We start from the raw sequence: 17,900 nt of genomic DNA, 5'->3' as shown, positions 1-17,900 counted from the left end.
TAGCCCTCCATGTTTCTGGGCCCCTATGTGGCTCCAGGTTCTCCCAGCCATTTTCTTTCTGGTTGAAGTCCCTCATAAACAGCAGCTTTGCCCTGCTCCCATGAGCCCTTTTGGCCACTTCAGCCAGTGCATCAACCCTCACTCTATTAATCTCATCATTGTCTTGCCTTGGCCTCCTGCTGTTTGGCGGTGGGTTATATGTCACTGCAATTACCACCCTGTGACCTCTAGACTGAAGTGTTCCTATTATGTAGTTTCTTGCTTCTCCATTCTCCTCTCTCCAACTCATCAAAATCCCATCGGTGTCTGATAGGCAGTGACACTCCTCCACCCCCTCTGTTACTTCTGTCTTTCCTCAGGATCTGATATCTCATTGGAAAGATGGCGTCTGCTATCATTCCTTAAAGCTTGGTTTCTGTGAGAGATATTATGTCTGGTGATGCCTCTTTGATTCTTTCATGCCACTCCTCCCACTTATTCATTATTCCATCAGCATTAGTGTACCATACCTTCAGTTTTCTCTCCAACACTGTTTTCTGGGGGTTCTGTGAGGGTGGGGAACCTGGCGGTGTGCTGTGGTATTCTACAGCATAGTGCAGGGTGGGGGCTATAAGTGTGGACTGTGGTTTGTGTTGAGAAAGTTTCTTTGGGTGTGGGATTCTGGGGGTGGTTCTGTGTGTGTTTGCTCTTATTCCTCTACCCTGCTCTGGTTACCCTCTGCTGATTCTGTCCTTGTCTCTCTTTCTAGCCCCATTCACTTCTGTATCCTCTCCCTCAGCTGCTGTCATTCTGTTCTTGTTCTGTCTTGGTCTAGGAACACCCTCTTGTATGTTGACAATTACTTCAGCGGTGGTTTCACACTATTTCTGTCTTGAAAATCAGTTTAACCGGACGATTTCTTCCTTTCAAGAACCCCCCTATTCTCTGAAAATTTACTATCTAAGTCATGCTCTCCTCGCCTATTTCTTTGATGATGCTTTCAATATCCTGTTTTTCTTCCTGCCGTGTTTCATTGTGTGTCCTCCCCTCGCTCACCTGAAGCCCAGGAATAAACACTGACCTCTCCCTCTCCTCCTCCTATTGTGTTTCTCTTTGTGTCCCATTTGTACATGGTCATTATTTCCCTTATTTTTCCTGTAGCTCTTGGTGGAATGAGTGTGCCTCTGTATGGGACCTATCCACCCTCTCCACTTCCCTCCTCTCTTACTGCTATCCCTGCTCCCAACTGTTCTCCCCATTCATTCCTCGGCCCTGCTTGGTGGACTGACATGGCCTTAGAATGAGTCATGTCTCCTTCCTTTCCATTGGGCTCCTTGTTCAGTAGGGGTGTACCTGCTTCAGATGCTATGTCTCCTTTGGGCAATAGCCCTGTAACTCCCTTCAGCCTATTTGCCTCATATTCTAGGACTCTGATCCTGGCTTCTACAGCTTTGTTTTGTGACTCCCATTTCTTCTTCTCTGCCTCCATCCTCTTCCCCATTTTTACAGAAAACTCTGACTGTCTCTTCTCTATTTTAGCAGAAAACTCACCTAGTTTGCTCTCCCACTCTTGTTCCATCCTTTTACATTGCTTTGTCATCCATTTGTCCCTACAAGAGCCATTTTCCTCTGATCCCGTGAGCCTTCGACTTCCCTTCTGACCCACCATCTTTTTTTTTGTTAGGTGATGTAATTGTGTGGGGGGGGGGAGTTGTAAAAGGGGAGAGAGAGAGATGAGGACATTGATAGAGAGGTGGAGAGAAAGTGGGAATGAGGGGCAGAGGAAGAGACACACAGTCAGACAGGTTAGGTGTTGTAATGTGGGTGTGTGCTGTTTGTGTGCTTGTGGGTGGGGGAGTTGTAAAGGGGAGAGAGATGGTGGGAGAGAGGGAGGGGGACAGGGAGAGTGATGCGGGGGTGGAGAAAGGGTGGGAAGGGAGCTAGAGGGAGAGAAAGGGTGAAAGGAAGGGAGGAAGGAAAGAAGAGCAGACTGGGGAAGGAAACGAGAGGAACTGAAAAGGGAGAGGGAGAGAGAGAGAGAGAGAGAGAGAGAGAGAGAGAGAGAGAGAGAGAGAGAGTAGGGAAGTGTAGGGAGTGGCTAGGTGCTATCTAGTCACAGTGAGGTGTCAATTGGCTGTGTGTGTGTGTGTGTGTGTACTCACCTAGTTGAGGTGTGTGTGTGTGTTTGTATGTGTGTGTGTGTGTGTGTGTGTGTGTGTGTGTGTGTGTGTGTGTGTGTGTGTGTGTGTGTGTGTGTGTGTGTGTGTGTGTGTGTGTGTGTGTGTGCATGTGTGTGTGTGCGTATGTGTGTGTGCGTGTATGTGTGTTCGTATGTGGGGGTGAGGGGAGTTGTAAGTGGGAAGGAGATGATTAGAAGGAGGGAGTGGGACAGAGTGATGGAGAGGTATGTGGAGAGAGAGTGGGAAGGGGGGAGAGGGTGAGGAAGGAGGGAAGGGAAGGAGAAGGAAAAACAGAGAGAGGGGGAATGGTTGGGACGGAGGAGAGAAAAGATCGCGAGAGAAGGAAAGGAAGAGGGGTAAGGCAAAGGGGAAGAGAGGGAGATGGAGGATTAGAAGGAGGCGGAGGATGGGGGAAGAGGAGGAGGAGGAGAAGGAAGAGGTGGAGGGGGACGAGGAAGAAGTGGAGGAGGAGGAGGAGGAGGAGGAGAAAGACGAGGAAGAGGAGGAAGAGGAGGAGGAGGAAGAGGAGGAGGAGGAAGAGGAGGAGGAGGAAGAGGAAGAAGAGGAGGAGGAGAAGGAGGGAGAGGAAGAGAAGGAGGAGGGAGAGGAGGAAGAGGAGAAGGAGGGGGAAGAGGAGGAGGAGGGAGAAGAGGAAGAAAAGGAGGAGGGAGAGGAGGAGGAAGAGGGGAGGAGGGAGAAGAGGAAGAGGAGGAGGAGGGAGAGGAGGAGGAATAAGTGGACAGGAAGAAGAGGAGGAGGAGGAAAAGGAGAAGGAGGAAGGAGGAAGACTAACGGTCGGTAAGCTGTGCATGTGTGTGTACTCACCTAATTGTACTCACCTAATTGTGGTTGCAGGGGTCGAAACTCAGCTCCTGGCCCCGCCTCTTCACCGTCCGCTACTCGGTTCCCCTCTCCCCCTGCTCCATGAGCTTTATCATACCTCGTCTTAAAACTATGTATAGTTCCTGCCTCCATTACATCGCTTGCCAGACTATTCCACTTCCTAACTATTCTATGACTGAAGAAATACTTCCTAACATCCCTCTGACTCATCTGAGTCATCAGCTTCCAATTGTGACCCCTTGTTTCTCTGTCCCATCTCTGGAACAACCTGTCTCTGTCCACCTTGTCTATTCCACCCAGTATTTTGTATGTCGTTATCATGTCTCCCCTGACCCTCCTGTCCTCCAGTGTTGTCAGACCGATTTCCCTTAAGCTTTCTTCATAGGACATTCCCCTTAGTTCTGGAACTAGCCTTGTTGCAAACCTTTGCAATTTCTCTAATTTCTTGACGTGTTTGACCAGATGTGGGCTCCAAACTGGTGCTGCGTACTCCAGTATGGGCCTGACGTACAGAGTGTGTAAAGTTTTGAACGATTCCTTACTGAGGTACCGGAACGCTATTCTCAGGTTTGCCAAGCGCCCATATGCCGCAACAGTTATCTGGTTAATGTGTGCTTCTGGCGATGTACTCGGTATTATACTCACTCCTAGGTCTTTCTCCTTGAGTGAGGTTTGCAGCCTTTGGACTTTTAGCCTATACTCTGTCTGCGGTCTTCTTTGCCCTCCTCCGATCTTCATGACTTTGCATTTGGCGGGTTTAAATTCTAGGAGCCAGTTTCGGGACCACACATCCAGCCTGACAAGGTCTCTTTGTAGACCTGTCTGGTCCGCATCTGATTTAATTCTCCTCATTAACTTCAAGTCATCTGCAAACAGGGACACTTCTGAGTCTATCCCTTCCGTCATGTCGTTCTCATATACCAAGAATAGCACTGGTCCCAGGACTGACTCCTGTGGGACCCCGCTCGAAACTGGCGCCCAGTGTGATACCTCATCCCGGACCATGACTCGCTGTTGCCTCCCTGTTAGGTATTCTGTGATCCATTGCAGTGCCCTTCCTGTTATACGTGCCTGTTCCTCTAGCTTCTGTACTAATCTCCTGTGAGGAACTGTGTCGAAGGCCTTCTTGCAGTCCAAGAAAATGCAATCAACCCACCCTTCCCTCTCATTTCTTACTTCAGTTACCTTGTCATAAAACTCTAGTAAGTTTGTGACACAGGATTTGCCTTCCATGAATCTGTGTCTACTGTCGTTCATAATCTTGTTCCGCTCCAGGTGCTCTACCACTCTCCTCCTGATAATCTTTTCCAAGATTTTGCATACCATACATGTCAGTGACACTGGTCTATAATTTAGTGCTTCGTTTCTGTCTCCCTTCTTAAAGATGGGGACTACATTTACCTTCTTCCATACTTCAGGTAGTTACCTAGTTTCAAGGGAAGTGTTGAAGATTTTGGTTAGTGGCACATATAGTGTCCCTGCTCTCTCTCTAAGGACCCATGGAGAGATGTCCGGTCCCACCGCCTTTGAGGTATCAAGGTCACTTAGGAGCTTCTCCACCTCCTCCTCAGTTGTGTGTAATTCATCCAACACTTGTTGGTATATCCCTTGTTGCTGTACACCACTGTTTTGTCTTCCCGTTGTCCCTTCAGCCTCCACTGTAAATACTTCCTGAAATCTCATGTTGAGCTCCTCACATACCTCCTGGTCGTTTCTTGTGAGCTCCCCACCTTCCTTCCTCAGCCTGATTACCTGGTCCTTGACTATTGTCTTCCTCCTTATGTGGCTGTAGAGTAGTTTCGGATCAGACTTGACTTTCGATGCTATGTCATTTTCACACTGCCGCTGCGCCTCCCTCCTTATCTGTGCATACTCGTTTCTGGCTCGTCGACTAATCTCTTTATTCTGTGTTATTCTGTGTTATTCTGTATTATTCTGTGTTATTATGTGTGTGTGTGTGTGTGTGTGTGTGTGTGTGTGTGTGACTATCTGCAATACCGAAGAAATGAAGGAAGTATAGTCGCCAGCTTCAGGAAGTCACAAAAGTCTAGAAAGTACATTGAACTTAACGATCAGTTGGAAAGTGAAAGGGATGCAGGTTTGAGCACGCCACTGTTCTCACAGAATGTTTCTCAAAAATTTCAATCCTTTTGGGAATTGTTACGCAAGTGAACTATCTATCCTCTGTCAGGTAGGAGATGTTATATATACCAACATGTGCGCAGGACACATATGTCGTAATAGAATATTTACTGGAAAGACGTTAAGTTCATGAGAGATTTATTAATCAAGTCCATAGATGGTAATGAAGATGGAGATATTTAGTGGTCAAATGTTGTGGAATTAGGTATAAAAGTGGCCAAATGAAGTGGGATTAGGTACAAAAGTGGCCAAATGAAGTGGGATCAGGTACAAAAGTGGCCAAATGAAGTGGGATCAGGTACAAAAGTGGCCAAATAAGGTGGGTTCAGGTACAAAAGTGGCCAAATGAGGTGGGATCAGCTTCAAAACTGGCTAATTGACCTGGGATCAGGTACAAAAGTCTCCAAATGAGGAATTAGGTATAAAAGTGGCGAAATGAAATGGAATTACGTACAAAAATAACCAAATGAGATGGGGTCATGTAAAGAGGGAAAGAATGAAAAAGGAAGAGATGAGAAGATGAGGAAATAAGAGGTAATGGGGGATGGACAGGTGTGGAGGGAGGGAGGGAAGGCGAGAGGAAAGGAGGGAGACAGGGAACGAAAAGTGGCCATATGTGGTGTGATCATGTACAAAACGGACCAAATGAGGTGTGATCAGGTACATAAAATGGCTAAATGAGGTGGAATCAGGTACAAAGGGTCGGGTGGATTACACGTATGAACGTTATACATTAGCGGGGTTAATATCAAAATTTAACTCCTAAGATAGCTTTTTATAGCATTATTCAATTAATGTAAAACGCCTTCTCTTCGACAGATTTCTTGATTCCAGAATTACTGCGTTATCTTTCTCTATTCCACTAGTGTGAAAGTTTTCTCTCTTCTATTTACTGTTGTGACAGCGTTCTCTGTTTCTACACTACTGTGATATATTTCTCTGTCACCAATATTATGTTTACTTTGGTCCATCACTGCTGTGGCAGTCCATCACTGCTGTGGCAGTCCATCACTGCTGTGGCAGTTTCCTTCATTTCACCACTACTGTGATAACTTTACCGGCTCCACTACTGCTGTGGAAGCTTCCTCTGCTACGAGACTACAGTGATAGCCTTCTGTTCCACTACTGTTGTGGCAGCTTCCTCTGCTACGAGACTACAGTGATAGCCTTCTGTTCCACTACTGTTGTGACAGCTTTCTCTGCTACGAGACTACTGTGATAGCCTTCTGTTCCACTACTGTTGTGGCAGCTTCCTCTGCTACGAGACTACTGTGATAGCCTTCTGTTCCACTACTGTTGTGGCAGCTTCCTCTGCTACGAGACTACTGTGATAGCCTTCTGTTCCACTACTGTTGTGGCAGCTTTCTCTGCTACGAGACTACTGTGATAGCCTTCCGTTCCACTACTGTTGTGGCAGCTTCCTCTGTTACGAGACTACAGTGATAGCCTTCTGTTCCACTACTGTTGTGGCAGCTTTCTCTGCTACGAGACTACAGTGATAGCCTTCTGTTCCACTACTGTTGTGGCAGCTTCCTCTGCTACGAGACTACAGTGATAGCCTTCTGTTCCACTACTGTTGTGACAGCTTTCTCTGCTACGAGACTACTGTGATAGCCTTCTGTTCCACTACTGTTGTGGCAGCTTCCTCTGCTACGAGACTACTGTGATAGCCTTCTGTTCCACTACTGTTGTGGCAGCTTCCTCTGCTACGAGACTACTGTGATAGCCTTCTGTTCCACTACTGTTGTGGCAGCTTTCTCTGCTACGAGACTACTGTGATAGCCTTCCGTTCCACTACTGTTGTGGCAGCTTCCTCTGCTACGAGACTACAGTGATAGCCTTCTGTTCCACTACTGTTGTGGCAGCTTTCTCTGCTACGAGACTACAGTGATAGCCTCCTATTCCACTACTGTTGTGACAGCTTTCTCTGCTACGAGACTACAGTGATAGCCTTCCGTTCCACTACTGTTGTGGAAGCTTCCTCTGTTACACACTACTGTGATAACTTCCTCTACTCCACCACAGTTGGGGCAGCTTCCTCTGTTCCACTTCTGTGGCCAGCATCCTTGCTGCACTACTGTTGTCATACATAGCCTTTGTTCTCATGACATGTGCAGCATCTTCCAGCATAATACTCACAAATACTGGCAGCATAATACTCACAAATACTGGCAGCATAATACTCACAAATCAGCATCTGCTCAAGAACATGTACACTGTTGCGAAGCCCTGGAATGCTGGACTATACTAATTTCAATTTTCAAATCCACAAATTTTTTGGGATCACACTACAATTTTCTGTTGTTTAATGCCTTTGATCTCTTTTCATGAAAGAGTTTCCGGAAATATCTTCTGGACAATATCTGGCATTTTTTCCCCAGGCCAATGTGACTTTTCTTTAAAGCAAAAACCAATACGTTCTTTATATTCTCATTCTTTCTCCTCTCGTTATTCTTGTTTATTTTCTCGCCGCTTCTCTTGTTCTTCCATAAAAAAATATCGGCGCTAGATATATAAAAATGTCTGAATGTCTGTTTGGATCGATGTTAAAACTCCATCATATCTTAATTAACCAATTTCACAGTTAATATTTAATGGCATCAGTGTGGCTCCTGAATAACCTGTCTTAGAGCTAATTTTTGACGGTATCTTACTTAAAATTACTTTGCGAAAACGAATTTATATCACTTTAACATATTTGCTTCACTAATTCTCTAACCCTCAATGCTATGGTAGTCTCGTACTACAAGCTGAGTCACGTCGGCTTTTTAGAAAAATTGTCATATATATTTTCCATATCTCTCATGAATGCTTTACCATAACCATTCAAGCTAGGCATTCTGACGTATAACGTCATATATATATATATATATATATATATATATATATATATATATATATATATATATATATATATATATATATATATTTAGGTAGTAGGTTGGTAGACAGCAACCACCCAGGGAGGTACTACCATCCTGCCAAGTGAGTGTAAAACGAAAGCCTGTAATTGTTTTACATGATGGTAGGATTGCTGGTGTCTTTTGTCTGTCTCATAAATATGCAAGATTACAGGTATGTCTTGCTACTTCTACTTACACTTAGGTCACACTACACATACATGTACACATTTATTTATACACACTCATTTGAGTTTTCTTTGATTTTATCTTAATAGTTCTTGGTCTTATTACTTTTCCTTTTATATCCATGGGGAAGTGGAATAAGAATCTTTCCCCCGTAAGCCATGCGTGTTGTAAAAGTCAACTAAAATGCCGGGAACAATGGGCTAGTAACCCCTTTTCCTGTAAAGATTACTAAAAATAATAAGAAGAAAACTGTTTTCTTTCTTTTTTGGGTCACCCTGCCTCGGTGGGAGACGGCCGACTTGTTGAAAAAAAAAAAAAAAAAAAAAAAAAAAAAATATATATATATATATATATATATATATATATATATATATATATATATATATATATATATATATATATATATATATATATATATATATATATATATATATATATGATGCTAGAAGAAATAACTAATTTCAGCTTATCGATAAAGAGAAATTGTGAAGCTTCCCAATGAAATTACAGTTTGATTTTGAAATAGATGGTTTGTTAAAACAATAAATGATGGATTTTACTGATTATAATTTTAATGAGAAATCAGTGATTCATAACAAATGGGGTTAAAAAAATATATAAGAAACAGAGAATAGGAATCCGTAGTTAAATCAGAGATTTATTGAACAAAAAAAAGAGAAGCGTTAGATGGGGGTAAAAATCCAAATCCTGGAATATATCACCAAAAGTAAACAGTATAAGAAAATAAATGGAGAAAAAAAATCATTGAATATATTACATTAGGGCCTAAAATAGAAGTGAAACTTTTGACTATTGATATAAGAATATTAAAGACCAAATGTTAAACTGAGAACAGCAACAGAAACTCGACCAATGAATGAAAAGATTGTGAAGAACTAAAGGGGAAATTTAAGAATGTTTTCCCAGTGGAACTTTAGAGGATACTATAAAAATAAATGTGAGCTATGAGAACCAAGAACTAGTTCTAAAAACCTTGCATACAACGACTTCTTGACAGAGAAGAGAACAGAGCAAGACGTCTCATCTCTCGCCTGGACCCATCCTGGATAGATCTGTCATTTCAGCAGAGCCTTCAACACCGGAGGGATGTTGGTGACCTTACTGTTATGTACAAGGCCAATATTGTCAAAGTACCACACTTGGCCCCACTCCGAGGACAGCGAGAAGTGAGCTTCTGCACTACTAGACGGGTAGCAAGCAGCAATTTCACTCTGACTGTACTGTTCTCCAGAATATCGCTGCATCTGAGATCATTTATTCCTAGGATGATTCGGGTCTGGAACATGTTCGTACAGCATAATGATATCAACGAAATAAAGTTAGCTAATCAAAAGAACCTGCTGGCCCACAAATGGCTCCAACTTCATCCTGTTCCCTATCTATATGTCTCATAACAATAAAAAGACTTCTAAACGAGCTAATGTAAGTAACAGCTCTTAGCTTGTAAATAAAGTTAGGAACCAGTAATAATTTTGTAAAACCCTGTGAAAAAATATGAAAGTATTCATTATTTACAAACCTGGACTCAACAAAAGCACTGGAACTAGACAGAACATGGCTATGGCTGGCGAGGGAGGGTGTGGCAGTCCAGTCAATCTGCGGCTCAACCTCAAAATAAAAAAAAGAAGATTACAACAGAATTTTTTCTCCAGAATCAAATTCGAACAGTATCCGGAAGTAACATGAATATGTAGATTGATATAGGTGGGGGAAGTTTGATAAATGATGCGAAATTAAAAAAGCGAATTCCACCCCCCCCCCCACCCTTCCTCTCCGCATCCATATTCTTGCTGGGTGAGTAGAAACAAACAAGGGATTGATATTGTTCTAGTATATTATCTGGAGCTAAATTTGGGTAGACAGATCTCAAAAAAATCTTCAGTCTTTTATTTTACAGGGATGTTTTTGATGGTATAACTTGATGGTCTCAAAGTCTTCATTCGAGTCGTCTATAGAGGTCTGATAGAGGCGAAATCCCCTTATAAGGCTCTAATTCATTACGAAATGCACTTCAGTTTTTTTAGTGAGGTAAATCAATCCATGTGATAAAGCAAGTGCTGAAGGTAAACATTAATATAAAGAGTAATTAACATTTGTCAGTGCTCAATAAAAACCCAAATGGAGACAGAAACTCAGACGATTGATTGACATGTATTACAACCCAGGAGTCCCAAAGGCCTGTTATTCTGGGGGTAAAGGGAGCAAAATAAACACAGCAGAAAATCTTTTGACTTGTATTATCCTTCACCAATTTAGAACAGAATTATGCACACTATATACACTATGTACAACAACAGGTATTAGTGCACTCCACGGTAAGCAAGGCAGAATAGAAGCCACTAGAGAGCAGACCGTGCTTCAACCAGCTCTAGAATGGGAATGACAAGGACAGACAGGTGAGTGATACCCACAACACCTCTGCGATTGCCAAAATCCTCTTCTCATTGGCTGGAACCTGGGTACTGATTGAACGACGGGGCCCCTTCATCAACCCTTAGTACCTGGTTCGCTGGTTGGGGGAGACAGCCTTTCAATGAGGGTGTGTACATGCGCCGAATAAAGGTTACGTACTCTTTGCATGCCACAACATGTATATTTCGACCCCCTTCTGAGATGTTCTTCAGCTTAAAAGGATCACAAAAGAGGGTAGAAATTTACAGATCAATCAATCTTCCGAGCTTCTGTCTCCATGTGGGTTATTAGTGAGCATTAATATACATTTTCAAGAGTAGATTTGACCAGGCCTTGGAAGCCAGGAATCGAAAAGATTGATTGATTTTAATTTTGATGACAGCACAAGATATATGAGTCGACTCTTTCAAACACAACTCTTCAGATTTAGAGAAGAGAGGAGAACTAAACTAAAAGAAAAAAAAAGTGAAAATAAATGAAATAACATCAGCCGGGAAAATGCATGATAAAGTAAGCTTGAATATAGAAGAAAATAATAAGTTCAGCCAACTAAATAGTGGCGTCGACAGAGTAGAAACTAAAATACCAAGGAAAAAAGAATGATGATTCAATTGGTGCTGAAACAGCAAAACATAGAAGCAAAACGTTTTTTTTGGTCATACTAGGCAACTATAATGTAAATAAACAAAATCATACATCACACAGAAGGTATTAAATTTGAGGAAAGCAATAAAAATTGTCAACCATAATATGAAATATGACATGCAGATGGTACTACTCAGTTTAAGAGAAACCAGTAAGAACAGTTTGGATGAAAAACCTATCCAGGAAATCCTCTATGAACTAGAAATGTAGTCTGGCAGTTCACAACGTAAAATGCTGCTTCCGGATTGGGAGATATGCTGGCAGGGATAAATCATCCTGAGAAAGATGTTTCAGATAGGAGGTTCAAAGACTAAAATACTTTAACTTGCAAGTCTCTCTAAAATAAGATTTTACAAGAAGGATATAGATAAGATAAGGAAGTGGTGTGGAGAGTGGAGAAAAATATCTAAAACCTACTCCCACGCCTACATTCATTTACGTCTACCCCACAACATACTACCTCAGTATCAGATTCTCACCACCACAACTGCTATTACCCACCTCTCCCTCACCCTCAATTGTTTACTTCCCGACTCGGTATATTGCATCTACAATCTCAGCTCCACACCAGCAAATCCATACTGTTTCCTACTCACTTCTCTCGCACTTCCCTCAGATTTGCCTCCCCCCACTTACACACACAATTAACCTATACATGAAAAACAGTTTCTCATGATCAAACAAGAATCGCTAGATAATTATTCTTATTAAAATATAGATACAATTTATATACACATAGACGGATTAACAAAGAGGGACGCTGAATTCCGAGAGATAATAGACTCATGCTCAGTTCTGATTGTTACCACAGAAACCTTTCTATTAGTTATGAAAACTAATTAATTTTTTCCAAAGAGAAAAGAAGAGAAAGGAAAAGAAGAGGCCCTGGCTTTACTGATTAAGAAGTACTTGAACTCTGAGGAACTGTCTCAAACTCTGCAGGTTTCTCATAATGCACACGTGGAAAAACTAACGTAAGAAGGAAGGCACTAAAATATTTACAACATTCAACTCTCACCTGAACGACAAGGGCTAAGGGATTGAGTATTATACAACTACCGTTGCAATTATAGAATTTTTCAACAGGATGTCCCTGGTACCAAGCAGAAGTGAGGATGAGGGAAGTTTTGTAATCCTAAATGATTTCAATTCTAATAAAACTTAAAAGAATAAATTGTTACTTAGTTCGCAGCATGAAATTTTGAAGTTGTACCCGCGAGGAAGTTTGAGATCAGTTTGTATTCAAGTTATGCGAAGCATCTAACCATCCCACTAGACTCAATGTACGTAGTAATGCAGCAAAGAGACTTGCTCATTCGTATCGCTCTGCTAGAATTCGAACTGTGGACTTATCATTTACAGGTCGCTTGCTTAAATTTGAGCACCATCTGCTCAGATCTGTGCAGTCATTCAAACACTGGATCGTGAATGTCCCTCAACATATGGAATAATCGCTTAATAATTTTATATTTGTAAAAATAATATTCAAAAAAGTGATTTTAAAGAGCACTTTTACTTATTTCAAAGGAGAAAGGTAATGAAAACTTCCTCTCGCACAGAGTTTCCAGACCAGGACGTTCTTGTTGTTGGCAGAGACTCGCCGCCCGCTGTCAGTGATGGTGACAATAATCTTCAGCTGAGGAAGTGGAGAGGCAGTCAAACCTGTCTCTCATCCTTTCCCTTCACCTCCTTGACGTGCCACTTCACTTGGATGTGCTGGGGACTAGGGAGCTCCTCACGCTCTGGAGAACTTCAGTAATCTCCTATCATCCAATCTCACTTTCCTCGATCTCTTCCCTCCGATGTTCGCCTTCGCAGCCTGAAGTGGATACTGCCGCCGTCATACCATTTTTCCTATTTTTTCTTGAGAATAGTATCTTTTTTTTTATTAGTATTCTCGTGTAGTAAATATTCCTCTCTTGTGAGTTTCCTGTTTTCCTATACGATTTTTTTGTTCGTTTATTATCATTATTTTAATTCCATTATTGCATTTGGTTCTTCTTTAAACAATATCTGGCCTCCTGGTTCTTCCCAGAGTTCTATTCTACAGTAAACTGAGCTGATAAATTAGACACATGTGTAACACTTAGGAATCTTTATCATGGAAACGTTTTGCCACTAAGGATACCCTAGTATTGCACATGTGTCTAATTTATAGTTTTGTGAACCATTTTTCTAGAGTAAACTGAGCTAAAACGTCTTACAGATTTAACCTTTTTTTGCACATACATCTCTCAATGGCATCGTATTGTTGTCGCATTTCTCCGTCTGACCTTCTCCTCTTTACTCAGCCTTTCCGTTACTTTTTTCTCTTCTCTCGTCGTCTTATTCTATTTCCAGAACGTTTTCTCGTTAGAGAACCATTAATCATTTTAAAATTCTCTACACTCGTATTCTGTTTAGTGTTTTCTACAGAGAGTGAAATCTGATATATTCTTAAACATGTGTGAACATTGTAAGTGCTGAATATCACACCCAAAAAAAAATTGACCAGTTTTACTTATTCGGTACGACATTATATATATATATATATATATATATATATATATATATATATATATATATATATATATATATATATATATATATATATATATATATATATATATACATATATATATATATATATATATATATATATATATATATATATATATATATATATATATATATATATATATATATATATATATATATATATATATATATATATATATATATATATATATATATATAATGTCGTACCGAATAGGTAAAATTGGTCAATTAGCAAGAACTTATTTAAAATTAAATCCTTTCTAAAATTTTCTCTCATACGTTTAAAGATATATTTTTTTCATTTATGTTAATGTAAAAATTAAATAATTTTGTACCAAAAGAACCTTATAAACTTTACCTAAACTTATTATAACAAGCGCAATAAATTGCGCTTGTTATAATAATCCTAATCCAACTAAATATATTTTAGATAAGTTTACAATAATTTAATGATAAACAAACGCAATGAAATATCATTGTTTGTAAGGGTCAGGATGATTTTTGTGTAATTATTGCATACAAAAAATTTTCGCTTGCCTTACTCGGCCAGAAAAGCGTTGCTATTTAACCTAAAATCGCAAGTTTTACCTATTCGACACGACATGTATATATATATGTGTGTGTGTGTGTGTGTGTGTGTGTGTGTGTGTGTGTGTGTGTGTGTGTGTGTGTGTGTGTGTGTGTGTGTGTGTGTGTAACATTGTTTAAACGTAATATGTTGTTTGATTTTAAGGAAATTATTCTGGACAGGCTATACGGCTTTATCTGCAACCTCACAGGAGAGCACTTGATATGCTCCAAACAAAGTGTTCAGACAGTGTTGGAGAATAACGTGACAAGAGATGACTCCCATCACAACCATCTCCATAAAAATATCCAGTGATCCCGGTAATATTCTTTTTCTTGGTCAAAAAAGTTGCTTCATTCTACGCATCTACGAAGTCTAAAACGTGGACAAGATTCAAACTTAGAATTTTAGTAGTGAGTCTCTGGTGCAGAGCTGCAATCGTTCACAGTTAATACCATGTAACTTTAATGAACATTGCATCTTTTCCGCTCTATAACTTCATCTCTATGCGAGTAGCAATAATCCAGTTGTACGCTTTAAGTCCAACTCCACATCCGGTCTCCCTTACACATGAACTGTATCATATACGGAAATCATGCAGACAAGCATGAATATATATATATATTTTTTTTCAAATTTTCTCACAATACAAATATTTATGGTGAGATACACCGTTTTCCAAATAACCGAGAGAAAGAAGAAAAAAGTCCGTCATGAGGGAGGAGTTCGGGGCGAGTAAAAAAGTTCCGGCAGACGGACGGAGGGGAACCCTTTTGATCTTTATTTCTACGGCCTTCAGGAGTATGTGTGGAGAATCCCATCTTTTTATAAATTATTTCCGTTATTTACAGATTTTCACTCCTGGCAAGATGTTGCTCAGTGTAGCAGAGTGCTTGTTGAATTTTGCAGGTGGTGGTCAGCGGGATTCTCTCCTCTGGGTGTCATGAACTTATTGGCGTCTATGGTTATGAAGGCACAGTATGCAGAAGGAGCTTTTGTTGGGACCACTTGACATAGTCGATGTCCCAATAAAAGGTCGTAATAAAAGGATCTTCATATTGCGTCTTCATCAGAATATATAAATAATTACGAACACAGCAGCATTCCTACTGGCCCATACTAGGCAGGAACTTCTGAAACCCACACCCAAATCCACATATGTTGGTTTCAGGTCTCTACGTCCTATTAACGTCTATTTTATATCTTTCTTAAAATTATTTGAATATATTGTGCTTAGCTTACTTTAATTAATATTAATTGCCATCCTTCATATACTCCGCAATCATCTCCGATGTTGCATATCTGTATGTTTTTCCAACTGCACCATCACTCTGCTTGTTGCACGAGTACAGTCTCGTGTGTAACAGATAATTTCCATGAACATCAAACGTCCCGAGTGTGGTGTCCCCCGTCACCCTTCACTGACGTCCTGTCACCTCAGACTGAGTCATGGCATCTGTAATACATCTGAGTTATCTTGTGCTGCAACTAAATTTATTATGGGACCTTAAAATATTATCGTTGTTTTTCAGATGGTGTGCCTAACCTTGTTACAGCACGCCAGTGGATGCCTAATCACGGGTAGACAACCAGCAGTTGCTAACAAGAATATATAGCAGCACTGCTAAGCTAGTGGTTGACTATAATTTTGGCTATAGAACACACAGGTACATGCAGTATGATTTGTGTGGCAGTATGAGAATGCATATGATCTAATTAACTGTGTGAGGATATATGTGATCTGTTAACAGTGTGAGGACACATCAACTCTGTTTAGCAGTATGTCAGCATATGGGACCTGTTGAGACGTGTATGTGTGTATGTGTGCGTATGTGTTTGATTTGTTGAACATCCTCAGGCAACTCCCGTTCTGAAACACAGCATCAAAACACACTCATGATTAGTGGCTTAAGTAATCAGCAGCATAAAACTCCTCATCTTTTTTTTTTGTTTTGTTTTTTGGTGTGATATTCAGCACTTACAATGTTCACACATGTTTAAGAATATATCAGATTTCACTCTCTGTAGAAAACACTAAACAGAATACGAGTGTAGAGAATTTTAAAATGATTAATGGTTCTCTAACGAGAAAACGTTCTGGAAATAGAATAAGACGACGAGAGAAGAGAAAAAAGTAACGGAAAGGCTGAGTAAAGAGGAGAAGGTCAGACGGAGAAATGCGACAACAATACGATGCCATTGAGAGATGTATGTGCAAAAAAAGCTTAAATCTGTAAGACGTTTTAGCTCAGTTTACTCTAGAAAAATGGTTCACAAAACTATAAATTAGACACATGTGCAATACTAGGGTATCCTTAGTGGCAAAACGTTTCCATAATAAAGATACCTAAGTGTTACACATGTGTCTAATTTATCAGCTCAGTTTACTGTAGAATAGAACTCTGGGAAGAACCAGGAGGCCAGATATTGTTTAAAGAAGAACCAAATGCAATAATGGAATTAAAATAATGATAATAAATGAACAAAAAAATCGTATAGAAAAACAGGAAACTCACAAGAGAGGAATATTTACTACACGAGAATATTAATAAAAAAAAGATACTATTCCCAAGAAAAAATAGGAAAAATGGTATGACGGCGGCAGTATCCACTTCAGGCTGCGAAGGCGAACATCGGAGGGAAGAGATCGAGGAAAGTGAGATTGGATGAGAGGAGATTACTGAAGTTCTCCAGAGCGTGAGGAGCTTCCTAGTCCACAGCATATCCAAGTGAAGTGGCACGTCAAGGAGGTGAAGGGAAAGGATGAGAGGCAGGTTTGACTGCCTCTCCACTTCCTCAGCTGAAGATTATTGTCACCATCACTGACAGCGGGCGGCGAGTCTCTGCCAACAACAAGAACGTCCTGGTCTGGAAACTCTGTGCGAGAGGAAGTTTTCATTACCTTTCTCCTTTGAAATAAGTAAAAGTGGTCTTTAAAATCACTTTCTTGAATATTATTTTTACAAATATAAAATTATTAAGCGATTATTCCATATGTTGAGGGACATTCACGATCCAGTGTTTGAATGACTGCACAGATCTGAGCAGATGGTGCTCAGATTTAAGCAAGCGACCTGTAAATGATAAGTCCACAGTTCGAATTCTAGCAGAGCGATACGAATGAGCAAGTCTCTTTGCTGCATTACTACGTACATTGAGTCTAGTGGGATGGTTAGATGCTTCGCATAACTTGAATACAAACTGATCTCAAACTTCCTCGCGGGTACAACTTCAAAATTTCATGCTGCAAACTAAGTAACAATTTATTCTTTTAAGTTTTACTAGAATTGAAATCATTTAGGATTACAAAACTTCCCCTCATCCTCACTTCTGCTTGGTACCAGGGACATCCTGTTGAAAAATTCTATAATTGCAACGGTAGTTGTATAATACTCAATCCCTTAGCCCTTGTCGTTCAGGTGAGAGTTGAATGTTGTAAATATTTTAGTGCCTTCCTTCTTACGTTAGTTTTTCCTGGTGTGC

The sequence above is a fragment of the Cherax quadricarinatus genome, chromosome 54 (genome assembly GCF_038502225.1).
Source record: "Cherax quadricarinatus isolate ZL_2023a chromosome 54, ASM3850222v1, whole genome shotgun sequence".
Taxonomy (NCBI): domain Eukaryota; kingdom Metazoa; phylum Arthropoda; class Malacostraca; order Decapoda; family Parastacidae; genus Cherax; species Cherax quadricarinatus.
The sequence above is the reverse complement of the archived record's forward strand: the minus strand, read 5'-3'. Positions refer to the sequence as shown.